Source organism: Typopeltis vanoorti, chromosome 3 (genome assembly GCF_054136105.1).
Source record: "Typopeltis vanoorti isolate ZY-2024b chromosome 3, IOZ_Tvanoo_1.0, whole genome shotgun sequence".
Classification (NCBI taxonomy): Eukaryota; Metazoa; Arthropoda; class Arachnida; order Uropygi; family Thelyphonidae; genus Typopeltis; species Typopeltis vanoorti.
The window spans coordinates 71,562,765-71,579,503 of record NC_143551.1 but is presented as its reverse complement, the minus strand read 5'-3'; the positions used below and the strand labels follow the sequence as shown (position 1 = coordinate 71,579,503).

General features: G+C 34.6%; 1 protein-coding gene across 1 annotated transcript in view; it reads left to right on the top strand.

Annotated features, from left to right (window-relative positions):
- The window catches only part of LOC150108251 (RAB6A-GEF complex partner protein 2), a 29,837-nt gene extending 16,873 nt beyond the window's left edge, over nucleotides 1–12,964 (top strand). Inside the window, exon 2 of the mRNA XM_090415700.1 lies at nucleotides 12,944–12,964. The gene's annotated coding sequence lies outside the window, so the exon portion shown is untranslated. The remainder of the gene's footprint in view (nucleotides 1–12,943) is intronic.
- Nucleotides 12,965–16,739: the final 3,775 nt, after the last annotated feature.

The window sequence follows — 16,739 nt, the reverse complement described above, 5'->3', positions numbered from 1 at the left end:
ATAAGATCTGATAACGTTGGAGTCTTGAGATATAACAGATTAATTTGGGACAAAACTATCAATAGGAAATTAGTAATTATGTAACTTTCATGTCATACTATAATAATATCATGTATGGCTATGGGGCAGATTCTGCATGTCTAATTAGAGGCTTAGCAACAATGATATAATAAGAATATATGAGAGACATCCAGAAAGTAAGTTACAATGAGCTGTCAGAGAAACAAAAATATACTTACAAAAAAAAAACTTTATTGGAAATTAAAGTAGACATCTTTCACTACTTTTCTTCATAATTTCCGCCATTGTTCAGGCACTTATCATAATGGGCACCAAGAGTTGTATACCTTTGTCGTAGAAGGTTGCCGTCTGTGATGCAAACCACGTATTGACTGCTTCTTTGACCTCGTCGTCGTCGTCTTGAAACTGCCGCCCACCAAGGAAAGATTTCAGATGTTTGAACAGGTGAAAATCGCTTGGCACAAGGTCAGGACTATATGGGGGAGGATGGGATTGTTCCCAACCGAAGGTGGCGAGAAGTTGTTGTGTTACGTGTGTTCATTGCGTGCTCTCCGTAAACCTCAATAATTTGCTGATGAATTTCAGCTGCTTTAACATTCCTCGCATTCAAGAAACAGATAGCTGACCTAATTTCACATGGAGTGGGTGATTTGATTTTACATGCGGCAGGTGATTCAATTTTCTTAGACATTATAAACACACACCAAGAAGCGTACGCACTCCAAGAATGTCTGAAAATGGCACCAACACCTTGCTAACGAATCGACAAACTCAGCATGAATGCGCACCATTGTAATTGCAGCGCTGAGTGAAAATATTTAAAAACGGAACTTACTTTCTGGATGTCCCTCGTATTTCAAGTCACATGACTTTTTTATGTGTATTTTTTTTAGGTACAAATTGCTGCAGTATGCTTTTTAATCAATACCATGTAAGCAAGGTTATGGAATTTATAGCATATTAATTGTCTATACTTGGCACTAAGGAATCATAGTTTCTTAAATCTCTTGTTTGTGTGTGTCGATGGGTAAGATTGATATTAAGTTAAAGAATACATTTTATTGCTACTATAGGTTGGAAACAGAAGGAATCTGTCGAACTCTTCTTAAATAACTGAAGGCTGTATTCCTCAGGGAACAATAAGTGAGAAAGGCAGTTTAGAGAGATTGAAAGGAAATGTAATGAAAGAAGGAAAAGGAGATGCTAGTTTGGTAATTTTTACTTGGATTATGGAAGTATATATATGTATGCTACTTGCATCTCTTAACCAACAGTCAGTGATCTGGATAGTGGGCAGGATTTTTCTCTGAAACTGGAAGTGAAGATTTTTATTCCAATAATTAAATTGGTAAACTTGATTAGATCAGGAGAGGATTATCAAAATCATGGAAAGGGACATTTAAGGTTATATTTTAGAGAAATGTTTAAGAAAAGTGACACAATCATATTGCAAGGCTCATCTTTGTGCATTCAAAACATTATATAAATTTTCAAATAAACATATGATATGAAGCACATCTCATACTGATTTGACACAAAACATATGAGAAAATGCCCTAAATGGAAGAAGGAAAAAAAAAAAAAAAGCAGCCCATAAAATACAGAATGTTGAGGGCATCTTGTACTACAGCCAGCAGCAGTATATAGTATTTATATAAATTTTATTTTATTTTATTTTTTTCTGCCAGTTTTTTCCCCAGTTTATCCTGGGGTTTTTCATCCTGCAAAGCAGGCAAACCAGCCTTGAGAACTCAGCACTACGGACATAGGATACACCGGGGCGTAGGGCTCCTTATCCTGTGAACGGTTTGAGGTCCGATGATTAATAAACCCTCGACACCATAAGGTGAAAGAGGGAAAAGAAAGATGAAATGAGTATCTCATAAGAAGGGATTTTTAGTATTTAATGTTTTACAGAAAATGCTTTCACTTTTTTGAGCAGTAGGATATATAATGCTCTTGCCTTCCATGTTCCATGGGAAGAAAAAAGAAATGTTCCATAATTTTTATAAAACAGTCATGTTATACATCACTGTTTTGCTGCCATAATTCTTCAATTTCAAATCTTTAACAAATTTCAGATTTGTTTATCATGTAATGGATTTTCAGATTAAAATCCTGCTTTTGAAAATATTATGAAGAATCTTAGCAAAGCATCAATTTCTAAAAGTAGGTTTCACTTTAATGAGGTGCATGTGATTTTTCTATATACTGATATGAATGTGTCGTCACAAAATGTGTATTTGTAATTCAAATTTGAGCATTCTTCAGGATGTATAAAAAAGATACCTTGCTCCACTATTGGCATATAGTGCATGGTTTCAGCATTATTGGAATTACTTTCACTCTATACATTCTATATTTTAAGCATGCTTGTTGCCATACTATTCTATTAATGGTATAAAACAGGTTTATCTACAGCCTTACAGCTATTATTTTGCTAGTGTAACACTTAGCATGGCAAACATTGACAAAGCAGACAGTTAATAAACATTAAAATTGAGTCATTTTGATAAATGAAATTGTCAAGTGACTCTTCTTTGTTTTTATATTTAGAAAAACAAAATAAAATTGAATTAACATTTTAAAAAAATATATATTTTAGGAATATTTATTTATTTTTTTTTTTAAATCTTCATCTTCAGGATAATGTTCTCCCAAGTGTGAGAAATTAGCCTTGTTCAGATTTGGCTGGTGTAGAATAAAAAGGATTGTTCAAATTTGAAGAATCTGTGATGAAGTGCTATTTGAGTGCCATGGTCACCCAATTCCAACATATGATGGAATTGGGTGACCATGGCATAAATAGTGACCACTCAAATGCATAACAAAGTGACCATTGACCTGTTGTGTCATCCAATTCCAACATATGCTGGAATTGAGTGACACAGCAATACTGGCCCTTCTATCAGAATGACCAGTATTGCTGTGTGATTCAGGCCACATTGAGTAGTATGGAATTCTGTATACCAGAGATGTACTGCATTTGATTCGTTGGGGGAAACATAAAGAGCAACAGAAAAATTAAATTTACATGGGATATGAGCATTTCTTGCAGAATATTTTGATATAAGGGATAGTTAACCAACTTTCATTCCCACCAGAGGTTATTTTGGTAAATGGTTTATCAGTATCTTATTGTACTAACAGTTTTTTTTTTTTTATTCTAAACGAATCTTAGGATTATGTAATTTAAATTTTCCTTCTGCAAGTTCTGTTTTAAATTTTCCTTAAATTTTGAACTGCAAGTTCAAAATTTGATTTTTAGCAAAGCTTTTTAGCACCTGTCTCCTCTTGATGTTATACAGGAAAGTGCTTCATTACCTGTTGACTCCAAAAATAGCCTCTTAGACTGTAACAACTTATAGGCAGTGCTATAGTTTTCTTTCATTTAATCCTGTGTGACAGATTGTCCAAAGTATATTCTGCCAGTCCTGATCCACCATAATGATAGCAACAAATATATTTCTTATGTTCTTCCAGGTGGATGTTAACAGTTCTTCCTCTCTGTCCATATTTAAAATGTTCTGTAAAAAAAAGTGCTCTGTGCCTACAATAAGTTGCAGGCACAGCAGGTGAGAATTAATGGTTTAATATGTGGTTAAAAGTATTATGGATATTATTATTTGGATGTATCTCAGATCGCTTCCATAGCGCAATTGGAAGAACGACAGTACGTTGCGCCCTTCAATTGGAAAAGGCCTAAGTTCGAGTCTCGTCATGATAGGAGGAATCTTTATATGGACTTTTTCAATTGAAGATGAGTTAGCCGATCTCATACGGAAGTAGCAGGGATTTTTCTCCCAGAAACTCAGGTTTTTCATCCTGCATACAGACAAATCGGCCCTTCAGAACACATGCAATTTATAGACAAAAATACTAGCTGTGGTGGTGGGGGTGATGGGCAGTAGATGGTAGTGATGTAGACGACTGGTAGTAGAAGTGGAGACGGAGAGTTGCACAATAGGTGTCCTCTTGCGATGAGTCTTCGGATTCCTTGGAGGTGTCACGAAAAAAATTATTTTCCTAACGTTTAATCATGAGTAAAAAGTGTGAAAATGATTTGAAAAGTAATCTGATTGGAAGAAAAACCTGAAATAATAAAGAAAATGAACAAAACGAGTCCAGAGCAAAGATAGGACAAGAACACAAAAATGGGCGAATCAACTGCTGAATACAAAGAGATAGGTAAGGCTGCTTCAAGTTGATCCCGCTAAACCCTGGCCTTATTAAATCAGAAGCATTGTCTCTTTGTAACCTGGAAAGAAAGGACTATCAATGCCAGCCTGGTTGGCCGAGTGGTTAGCGTATCCACTCTCCAGCCAAAAGGCTGCAGGTTCGAGTCCCGCCGTGGGCATGGATGTTTGTGCTTGTCTGTGGAAATACTAGTGGTAGTGGTTGGCAGTAGATGGCGTTGGTGTAGTTGTGGTCAGTTGGTGGATTGAGTGGTTGAGACAGTTTGTAGAGCAGGTGCTCTCCCTCGATAAGTGTTTGGACTCCCAGGTGTCAAATAATAATATAGGCATTAACAGATCTTTCTCTATTTAAATAATTATAACTGAGTCAAAACTGGTAAATAGAAAGCCCCCCCCCCTCTCTCTCTCTCTCTGTCTGTCTCTGTGTGTGTGTTAATGTTAGGGTGCTGTATTGTTTGCTTGGGTGATGATGTAATTGTTTATGGATGTTCTATCTGTGAGAGAGCCCCCTCTCCCCATAAACAGAAAAAGATAAAACATTCACAAGATATGTGACCTGTTGTGTCTAGGAATGGCAGAGAGTTATTTGGTTCTTTTCTATTATAAAGTTTATTTTAGGATGGTTGTTGTTTTATAGCACTAAAAATGAATTTAGTGTCTCTAGAGGCCATGGTGCCAAATACTTTGCAAACATATGCTCATGTAGCCTCAATTACTGTAATCAAACTGGTAATTCTGCTGAGATTAAATATAAAGAACACAGTATAAATACTGATCATTATATCAAATGGCAGGAAATGAAACTTCACCATAGTTCCTTGAAACTTGTGAGATTAAGCATGAATTTTATGAGAGTTTTCTATACAGCAGAACCTTAAGACTATTTATGGATGTCTTGCATTTGGGAAATAGTTATCTATAAGATAAAAAATTTTTTTAAAAAAGTTCTTAAAATTCTTGAGTTCCAGCAGACCACATAATTCTGAGATGGGGGAAAAAAAAGAAACTTTGTTAGTACTGTACACAGAACAAACCTCCATAACTCAGTTTTGACCCTTTGGTTGAAAAGACCTGAGATCAAATCCCATTGACACCAAGAACCTTTATCAGGACTTTACCTCCTAGAAACTCAGGTCTTTCATCCCACAAACCAGCCAGAAGAATATGTGCAATACAGACATAGCAGATAGGATTAACTGCCCTGTCTAAAAGAAGTGATAAGGTTTCTAAGGTGCCAAGTTACTTGACTGACAGGCTATTGAGCCTAAATTGAGAGTACTACACTTTTCTACTGATTTTGTGTAATTTTTTTTTTTACACTTCTTCAGGAGGTTTCTGTTAAATGACAAGAGACTTTTTCTATATCACAGTTAGTAGGAATCGAATCAGTGGTTGAAACATGGTGCTGGAGCTATGCATCATATTTATCATATTTAAGGTCAGCATGTGAGAATTTTTGATAAATGATAACCAGACTTAGTGTAATGCAATAAAAACCAAGATGTTATCTTGGTTTTTATTGCATTGGGTAGATGTGTATAGCATTGCTGAAGCTTTCTTGAATTTTCTGACAAAGCAGTTGTGATCTGTATGTGGCATTTCTATTTTCTATCATATTACAGGATGATCTTCATTGATTTTATGATAAGCTGATCCAGATTTCTGTTTTTTTCTTCCTTTCCACATTGTTAACATGTTCTGACATGTGGATCTCTCTAAAGTTGAGGAAGATGTAGCATCTTGTAAAGTGGGGTAAAAGCTACTTTAATGTAATATTTTGTTGGCTGTGGGTAGGGTGGGATGTACAAGATCTTTTCATTGAGTCTTGCACCCATATTTTAAGACAGGCTGAGGTATGTAAGTTCTTGATCCTTCTTCCCTATGTTAGTGTTTTAATTTCCTATCTTTTGTGAGGAGTGGTGGTGAGATGTACCGTAGAACTATCTTCCAGTATTGGTAAGCTTTCTGTATCACCGAGTAAATGAGTTTTTTTTTTTTTCCTTTGGAAACCTCCAGGAGTATATCGAAAATGGTAGAGATTATTTTCCAGTTCAAGCTGGAAACTGAAATAGAGATGAATCCATAGTAATACCACCCTCTGTTCAAAGAATTTTTCTTGAAACTGGAAAAAAAAAAGTGTTTTTATGTAATGGTTTGAAGAGTTGTTTGGTGTCCAAAGGAAAAGATTTTGAAGTAGTTGTAGAGTTTCTTCTTTGAGACATTTCTAAGCAAATTTGTAACACCTAGAGTTGTTAGAAGGTTGGATGGTTCTATCACTAGTTCTTTCATTTTTCAATGAAATGTGAACTCTATAATTTCTCAAATGAAAAAAATTCATTTGAGAAATCATGTGGAGAACATGGCAGAAGAAGCACAGATGGCTGCAATATATTAGGCACACCAGAAAAATGTGTGAAGTGACAAGGAAAATATGCTCCGAAAGATGCAAGTAAATGCTATAAGAGATAAAAATGGTAGTGTTTAGTGTTCTAAATGAACAGGATAAGATTGTTAAAAGATGGAGAAAGCACTTTGATATTTTAAACGTGGAAAACAGTATAACTGACATAATAAGTTCAATAATGGAACTACCTGTGAGAATGGATTTAAATATTACATTAGAACCATTATCTGAAAAGGAAATAATGTCATATAATGTCATATAAATATAAAGATGATATAGTGTACTGTATCTATGCAGTAGCAATTTCTTTATGTAGTGTACTGGTCCACAATAGAAATACTTAACACAACTACAGAAATTGCTACTGATAAATTGCAAGTGATCGTTAATATTGTGCTAATAACTGAAAAGATACTCAGACAGTGGATAGAAGCAATGATTACCATAATTCCAAAGAAAGGAGATCTCACTAAATGTAAAAACTGGAGGGGAATTAGTCTCCTGTCAGTGTCTGCACAAATATTTTGTAAAACTTTATTTAATAAATAGGATTAAAAGTGAAATAGAAAAGACATTAAGGCATGAGTAATTTAAAATAAGAATAATTAAAGCATGAGTAATTCAGGTGGAAGGTACCATACACATCACATTTTTACTTTAGGGAGTATTACTGAAAAAATATAGAATTTAGACCCTCCTGAAACCTCAGTTTTATAGATTTTTGCCAAAGCTTTTGACAATATTCATAGAGAAAAAAAATATGGATAATTATTAAAAGCCAGAGAATTCTGATAAATATGTGAGAATAATGAAATAAAGATATTTCAATGTATAATAACATAAGGAGAGATGTGAAACAAGGTTGCATAATGTCTGAACTGGTTTTTAGCAGTTATTGAATGGATTATGAAAAAAATTACAGGTTATAAGGAGAGGAATAAAACAGAATCTTATATCACACCTGAAAGATCCAGATTTTGCAGGTGATATAGTTATATCATCATCAAATCAAACTGATATATATATGCAAAACCAGAGGCATTGCATAAAACAGCTGAAAAAGTTAGACTTAATATAAATAGAAATAAAACAAAAATATTCTTAAACTGAACAACATATGCCAAAATAGAAAGAAAATTAATGAACATGCTGTAGAAGTTAAGAATTTTACGTGCTTGGGAGCTACTAATGTTAATAGTGAAGGTGAAACTGACAAGCATATAACATAAAGATTGACAAAAGCAAATATTGCTTTCAGAAGATTGAATAATACATGGCAGTCATCCAAATATAATAAAATCGAAACAAAGAGCTTCAGTAGCACTGCTGAGACCATATTATTATCTGCATCAGAGACATGGAAATTGACAAAGAAACAGGAAGCTAAATTAAATCTTTTTCCAGTGAAATGTTTGTGTAAAATATTAAAAAAATTTCAATACCAATGTATAGCAAATTATGAATTATTATACAAACTTACAGAGCAAAAAAAAAAAAAAAAGTATCACTATGGAAATAAAAAGATGCAGGTGGAAATGGATTGGACATGTATTGAAAATAGACAGAGGAATAACTCCAAGAGTAGCTTTGGTATTTTTTCCAGATGGAAAAAAGAAAAATGTGGGGAGGGCCTAAACTAATTTGGCAGAGATGGCAGAAAAGGAAAGGAGGACGGCTGGCTGGGAGAACTGGAAAGCAGCAAAATTAGTTGTTTTGCAACTAATTTTGGGTTAAATGGAGAAGTTGGATCTTGGCCTTGTGCTATGGAAAACAGAATAGGTAGGTCTAGTATGTTGAATGCCAATTAGGTCTGCTGAATCTTTTTGTAATTTTCCAAGTCCTCCTTCAAACTTCAATTAAAACCTTTTGATATATATGTTCAATGTAGCATGTGTCAAGTTCTGTGAAGGAAGAGTAAATATGACTTTCTTGTGAGGTGTTTGTCCTGCTTCTCTTTTTCACATTACAGAAAGCTGAATTTCTTCTTGTTGTTTCTATTCCTTAGAATAATTGATAAAACTTTGTTAGCAGACTGTCTGTCTCTGTGATTCTGGAACTTTGTGGAAAGGGTAGATATCATTTCTACAATAGAGATTTCAAGATTTTTACATTTTCCTAAACCACCTCATCCATCCCTCAAGAAAGAAGGTGTTTATAAAATCTTCTGTTTGTGTGGCATATGTTATCATAGGGTCATAATATCATAATAATTGGTGGCCAGTAGGCCAGACCTGCTTGTTTGAACATTTTAAAGATGTGGAAGGGAAGAGAAAATACAGATCTGGATTAGCCTATCATACAACCAATGATTGTCTCTTAATGGAAGAGGCAATTCTCTGATATTCAGAGTGAAATTTGTGTAATATAGTAGGGGCGGGAAGGGTGTTGTGCCACATTCTCCAGTGTATGTCAGTATCAGGTTTCATGGCTCTGTTTTGGTAAGGCAGATCTTAATGGGTGTTTGTTTAGATAATGAAGGATTCTGTGGTGAAGTTGATCACTGTTCTTTATGATTAGAAATTCATACACTTTGCCCTTGTTGGATGAGGTGAGTGCCACCATCATCTTATTGTTTAAATGCATTGGGTTTTCTGCTATTTGTTCTTGAAGGGGCCTGCTTCAGATGTGATATCTAGCATGGCTATGTGAAGTACAGATTTGATGGCATCCATCTCATTAGCTTGTTCTCATAGTCAAGGATTGCTAGGAATTGGAGACAACACCACCTGAGGTTCAGGGATAAAATATCTGCTATGACTCTCACCCTTTGCCAACTCCATGCAGAAAAGGGGTTCCCCTTGTCAGTTTGAGGTGGTTCTCATTAACATTGTTGAAGTGACTTTGGATGAACTCTAGTAACTTTACTGCAAGCTGTTCATCTTATGGTACATATACATACAGGGTGTTCGGGATAAATTTGACAGTTTCGTAAGGAAAAAGAAAATCTTCTTTGTATCTATTAAATTTAATGAATTGACAAAAAAACATTACAGGCAGAGTTAATTACAATACTATCAACAAGATTTACTCAAAATAACCACCATTAGCATCGATCACAGCTTCAATTCTGCTTCGGAATCTCGAACAAGCTGATGCTACAGTCTTCCTGGGAAGGGCCGCAAAAACTGTTTTAATTTTATCCATTAACTGGGCTTTTGTATTACTGGAAGTGCGATTGGTGTCTTTTTCAACTGCGCCCCATACAAAATAATCCATGGGGTTAAGGTCTGGGGAGTTTGGAGGCCAAACATTTGGACTGGTGAAGTCGTAGAAATTTTCAGACAACCATTTTTGACTTTTCCCAGAGGTGTGGCAAGGGGCCGAATCCTGCTGCTATACATACGGCCTACCATTGGCTACCCTTGTTATCCAGGGCTTGACTACAGTTAGCAACTCCACGAACAAAGCCCGAATTCCAATGCCAGGGTTCTTCAACACCTGTTCCTGCAGATTTGCGAGGAATTCTGCTGTACGAACGCAATCAGATCGTCTGCTAGGGATCTTTCTTCTTGCTACATCCTCGTAGTCACCATTGCAAGTCTCTAGTTCATGCCTGATTGTTTTTACTGTATTCAGGGAGCATTGGGCAGCAGTCGTAATATCCTTATTTTGATGGCGGGCACGAATCATCATGATACAAGTTATTCTCTTCCATGATTCAGGTGGGTTCCAGCTATCCATCCTTTCTGACATCTTGTATATGAATGAAGAAGGGTCCAAACTTTTAAATGAAGAGAAGTGTGTGTTAATACATGTAACTTACGGAAAAATATAATTAATTATAAATATGTCAAATTTATCCCGAACACCCTGTATATTCTCTTCTCAGTTTGAGTTTTGATGATTGCATAAATTGCACAACCAGGAAAGATGCTGAATATCTTTAATTTTAGTGGCTGTTTTAGTATATCCCAATAGTGAATTTTGATCCATGTAGTTGTATGGCAAAACAGTAGTGCATAGTATATTGGCAGTGCTTCTACTGGTTTGAAGGCTTCTGTGTGTGTGTTGGGGGGGGGGGGATTAGTTTTCTGTAGCATAATTACTTTTGGGCAGTGGTCAAGGATATGCTGCAGGATGAATCTGTTTCACATCAAATGCAAGAGGAATACATCCTCTTGCATTTGATGTGACAATTAATTTTTGGAAGACTTGCTATACTTCGTTTACCATATGGATAGTTATGCTGCCACTAGGACTCAAGCCCAATATATTCTTTTTCTGAGGTTGATGGTTCTTTTTCCTGCCAGAAGGTTTCTTAGTTCTTCTAGCTGAGTAATGAGACCACTGATGTCAGCAGTATAGTCATTTGCTGTGAGCAGATTTTGTGATGAGTCCTGAACTCTTAAGGAAGCTCTGAAGCTGCTCAGTTGTTAGTGTGAGGAAGACTTGCATTTTTAGTTTTCTAATGCAAATGCAGTGATTCATCTTTGGTTTGTTTGGATAGCTTTTCCTGCATTTGTTGTACTATTCTTTTCTTGCTCCTCTTCATTATTTAGTTCATATGATTTGTCTGTTTTCAACTTCCTTTTCTCTAAGACTGCTTTTAGATGGTACAGGTAGACATTTTCCGAAAGCAGAATTTCATTGACAGTATTTGATTTGCTACTCTGTTATATTTTTGGGGTCAATTTGTTAAGCTTCTGGTTTTCTAATTTGTTAGTGCAGCTGGTTTCTCATTCTGAAAGCATGTGGTCATGCGTTCCTTATATGTCCCTCGTTGTAGAAGCATTGAGCAGCTACAGTAATGCAGAATGTGTATGCTACTCTATCAGTTTCGATTTTTCGAATTTACTATTTTTGATTATGGAGTTGGTATTGCCCGAGGTGCATCAAAACCCACCTTCCAAAGCTCTTAATGTGGACGAACTCAAGCCTGGTGGTGGAGGTGCAATGGGTGCACATCCAGATGGTTTGGTAGCTGATTTCAGGTGACACATTTGAAACGTTACTTTCATTGGAGGAAGGCCAGTAGGTGACATGTTAATATGGCATGAGGCAATGTTAATTCCCTTTCCTATTAATTCCTTGGACCATGATGTTTTGTTAAAATGCATTTGCATAGTGCCTGTGACTCTTGAAACATGAGTAATATTTTTTGGTGGAACTTATTTTTCTATAGTTTCAAGATATTGCTCCAATAGTGTATTTTCAATAGCAAAAATGACTATTTCTTTGTCTTGGGAAATGTGGTTATTCAACTGTGAATTAATGGGATATGCAGCTATGCCAATGGAAGATTTTGCATATGATTATTTAAGACAAATATATGCATAGGAAGGAGAAACTCCTCACCTTTGTCTGATGCTATGGTTTTGGTCCTGGGTGGTGTCCTTTTCATAGTTATCAGAAAATTCTGTGACTGACTTTTAATCAACTCCTGCTGAGCCAGGGTGGACGACTGTTGCTGGTGAAGTATTGGTGCTCATTGTTGCTGTGCTGGCTGGTGAACTTTTGCTGGCTATCGATTTGGGTGGATTCAGGTAACATATGACTAATGCCCGAAACTCTGAGGCATACCATTGTAGGATGGCAAAGGAAATTAAAAAAAAAAAAAAAAAAAACCTCAAAATAACTTTAGCTAACTTTGTGTATTTAAAAACTAATTTTTTATTTTTTACGCACGCACGCAGTAGCAGCAGCAGAGAGAACACTGCAATTTCGCTTCAGTATCTAAATGACTCAGTTTTAATGTTTGTTTGTTGTCACTTTGCTCTAATGATGGTAATGTTACAATAATAAAATATTTTTATGTGTGAAGTTATAATAAACTTTAAGTTATTTAATGAACTATATACTTTTTATCCATTTTACATCATTAACATAAAAATGACATATACATCTATAGACTATTCTATGATACAATCAGTATATAAATAAATTTATAGCCATTTTTAATCTTTGTATGATTGATGTTTCAAGCATGATCTTTTTGTAAAATCTACTTTTACATCATTGTGTGATTATTAATATGATTTATAAATCACATAAATATTTGATTTGATAAGTAAGGAAATTTTATATATTTTAAACTTTGATATAACTTTAGAAAACAACTACTGGTTGCTTTACTTGTTCATCTTATTACTATTGAGAAAAAAGATTGTAATTATTTTTCTTGACCATCCAAATGTTACTTATGATTGGTTAAGTATATATACTATTAAAAAAAATCATATAGTTCTTGAAAGAATATTATGGTTTTTTTGGACTAATTTGTTAAGAAACATTAAATAATTTGGAAAAATATATCATTAAATTTAATTATGTGATTAGTTTGTCATATAAAATCTTCAAATTTTTGAAATTTTTATTTTCCTAGTTGCTGTTTTTAAAGAGGATTTTCATTATCTGCTTTTCAGCAACCAGCAGTCTTACTGTGTGCATTGTGAGTAACTCTAAGGTTAAAAGAGTGAGTTTTTGTAATATGTTGTGGGTTTGAGTAATATTAGGTCAATAAGTGCAAGAATGATACCTCAATTGAAATAAAAATGGTTGTTCATACTGCAGAAGAGGTAACAATAATTTATCATCATCATCATCATCAAATTCCTGACATGTACTCTCAAGTGGTGTAGAGGATATTATGATAGTACTACATGAAAAACTTACATCATTACTAATTTCCTATCAACAATTTTCTTTTAAATCAATCTGTTATCTGTCAAGACTCCAACATTATCAGATCTTATATTTCTGTCTTCTAAGGCACTTTTTACTGACTCATTCCACCTATATCTTGCTCTTCCTCTGGGTCTTTTTCCTGCCAACCTGGCAGAGAACACTTGTTTTGCTAATCTTTCCTCTCCCATTCTGTTTAAGTGACCATACCATCTGAGATTAGCTCTGCTAACAATGACAAGATCGTTCCTAGTATCCTTATTTTTAATGTGATATTGCTGTTGATGCTATCTGTTTATGTCCCTAATCTTTCTCATGACTCTCATATCTGTGGTCTCTAGCCTTTGGTCAGGTGTTTTATTTCTAATCTAGCTCTCAGATCCATAAGTTAAAATGGGTTTGAACACTGTCTTGTATTTAGCTAATTTAATGTTTTGACTAATTTATGTCTTATTCCATATAAATTTATTCAGTTTACTTCCTACCATACCGGCTTTGTTGATTCTGTCGTCTGTTTCTATATTTAATTTACCATCTTCACTAAAAATTGTGCCTAAGTAGCTGAAATGTTTTACTTGTTTTGTAGGTTCTCCATTCATGATGCATTTGATATTTTCAGTGTTTCTGTCTGTTTTCATTGTCTTTCTCTTGTTATTGCTGATTTTCATACCAAATTTATTACAACAGTTATTCAGTTTAGTCAGGAAATCTTGCAGACTTGTACTGGATTTATTTAAAAGTATCATATCATCTGCATAAAGGAAAGAGCTGAGATTAGCATCTCCAATTTTCATATCAAGTTTAATACTGCGTTTCTTCATAATGTGATCCATATAGATAATGAATGACACAGGGGATAACATACATCCTTGTCTGACACCAGATTTAACATCATATCATCTTGCTGTACCTCCTTCAATTCTAATAGCTGATTTACAACTCAGATAAAGATTAAGTGTTGCTTGATATAATGCCCCAGTGACACCATATAACTGTAGTGTTTTGAATAGCTCTTCTCTTGGCATCTTTCCATATGCTTTTTGCAGGTCTACAAAACTTAAATACAGATCTTTGTTATATTCCTATGATTTCTCAACTATTTGTCATAAAGTGAAAATCTTATCCTGACAGCCACTATTTGGCCTGAATCCAGCTTGTTCTTTGCTAAGCTTCCCTTCCACAATCCTCAACCTTTTCTCAAGTATACTTGCATAAATCTTATCAGGAACACTCAGTAGGGAAATACTTCTGTAATTCTCGCATTCTGTTTTATTTCCCTTTTTGTATATGGGTATTTCAAGAGCTGTACTCCAATCATCTGAAATTCATCCCTCTATCCAGGCCTTCTGAACTATGCAGTGTAGACACTGTAAGACTTTTATATCTCCATACTTGATAATTTCTGGTCGAATATCATCTACTCCAGCTGCTTTTCCAAATTTCTGGCTTTTGATGGCCTTTTGAACCTCAAGTATGGTATGTATTCCTGAATGCATGCCTGTTGAGTGTTTTTTTTACCACTGTTCTGTCACTGATTGTTTCATTTAGCAATTTTTTGAAGCAATCACTCCATACATTCAAGGATATCTTTTTCAACAGTTTTCACATCATATTTATCATCTCCCTCTACCCTCCATTTCCAAGCCCTTTTAAACAGCTTCCATAACATTTCTTCCACTTTCCTGACACTCATCTTCCAAATTCTTATCAAAGCTCCCCCATAAATTTTGTTTAGCTAGTTTTACACAGTGTTTAGTTTTCTTACATTTGTCTCAGTATTATCTAAGAGCACAAGCTAACCCCAGGAACCCTCAATATGCCTTCCTATCCTCCTCCTCCACTGCCTCTTTAACCTCCTGTGTCCACCATGGAGTTCTGATTTTTCTATCCTTGTACATAACCTCACCACATGCCTCTCTGGCTGAATCAATCAATGTTTTCTTTAGGGCTTGTGACTGAATCTCCAAGGTTTGGTTCCTGTTCTTAAACTTTTTTATTTTTTCCTTTCCCTTAATGTTACACGGTGATCAGCATTCATTTTACACAAATTATAAACTCTACAACCATGTTATAAATAATTATTTTAATTTCCCAACATTTCAACCTTCATATTTAGGTCATCATCTGGAGTATACATGTATATATACAAAGACAAGCTAAATTACATTTCACATAGTATGCTGAAGAGACAATGATTATTCTACTAGCCTAACCTCTAGTGAAAATAAAATAAAGTACAATAAATAAATGAAATAAAATAAATTAATTACATCAAAGCTATATTCTATTTAAGACAACATCAGAGAAACGTTCTTTCGTATAGATAGTTTTCTTACAGTAAAAATGATGTCCTAATTTAATGTGGCAATTGTTATATTAGATTTAGGATCCTGGATTACCTATGATCCTATTTATAATTAATTTTTAGGAAGAAAGGTTAAGTAGGTAGAATGCCTTCCATATTCGTGGGATTTTTCTATTCCACATATTCTTTCCACTTAACCTTTCTCCCTAAGAGTTAATTATAAATTGGACAATAAGTAATTCAGGATCCTAAATCTAATATAACAATTGCCACATTAAATTAGGACATCATTTTTACTGTAACAAAACTATCTATATGAAAGAACTTTTCTCTGATATTGTCTTAAATAGAATATATCTTTGATGTAGTTATTTTATTTTATTTATTTATTGTAATTTTTTTTTATTTTCACTAGAGGTCAGGCCAGTAGAATAACCATTGATTAAATCATTGTCTCTTCAGCATACTGTGAAAAATGTAATTTAGCTTGTCTCTTTCATTTTTTCTTGAATAATGTTTGTGTTTCTGTGTACAGTTCACATCTGAGAGCTGCTCAAGTTTTATTCGCTTGAAAACTTTCTTACATGTTCTTCTTTTCAATATGAAATTCAATTTTATCCTGCTCAAGACTAAATGGTGATCACTTCCAATTCCAAATCCTCATCACTATGAGGATTTGAAATTGGAAGTAATAGTGATATTGTTGATAGTGAGAAAACATCACTATCAACAATAGCATAGTCAATGAGACTTCTTATTCCTTGCCTCTTCTCTCCATATGAATTTATCCACATTTTTATGTTGGAACATGGTGTTAGTAATAACCAGTCCATGTCCTGAGCAGAAATCCAACAGGTATTTGCCATTATTATTAGCTTTGCTCTTTTCTCCAAATTTTCCCAAAATATTTTTGTATGTCTGATAGTCATTCCCTACTCTGCTATTTAGATCCTCAACAAGGACCAACTTTTCCTTTTTTACAGAAAGCAGCTGCTTTCTGTAAAGCCTCAAAAAATTCTTCCACATCTACCTTAGTAGAACCTTCTGTGGGACCATAGGCACAAATAAGTCTCATTGTCCAGTTCCCCACTCTGATATTTGCCCACATCACTCTACTTGATGTTGCCTGCCATTCAAGAAGATTAGCCTCGTATTTAATGTTGAATACTATAGCTACTCCTTCTTTTCCCTG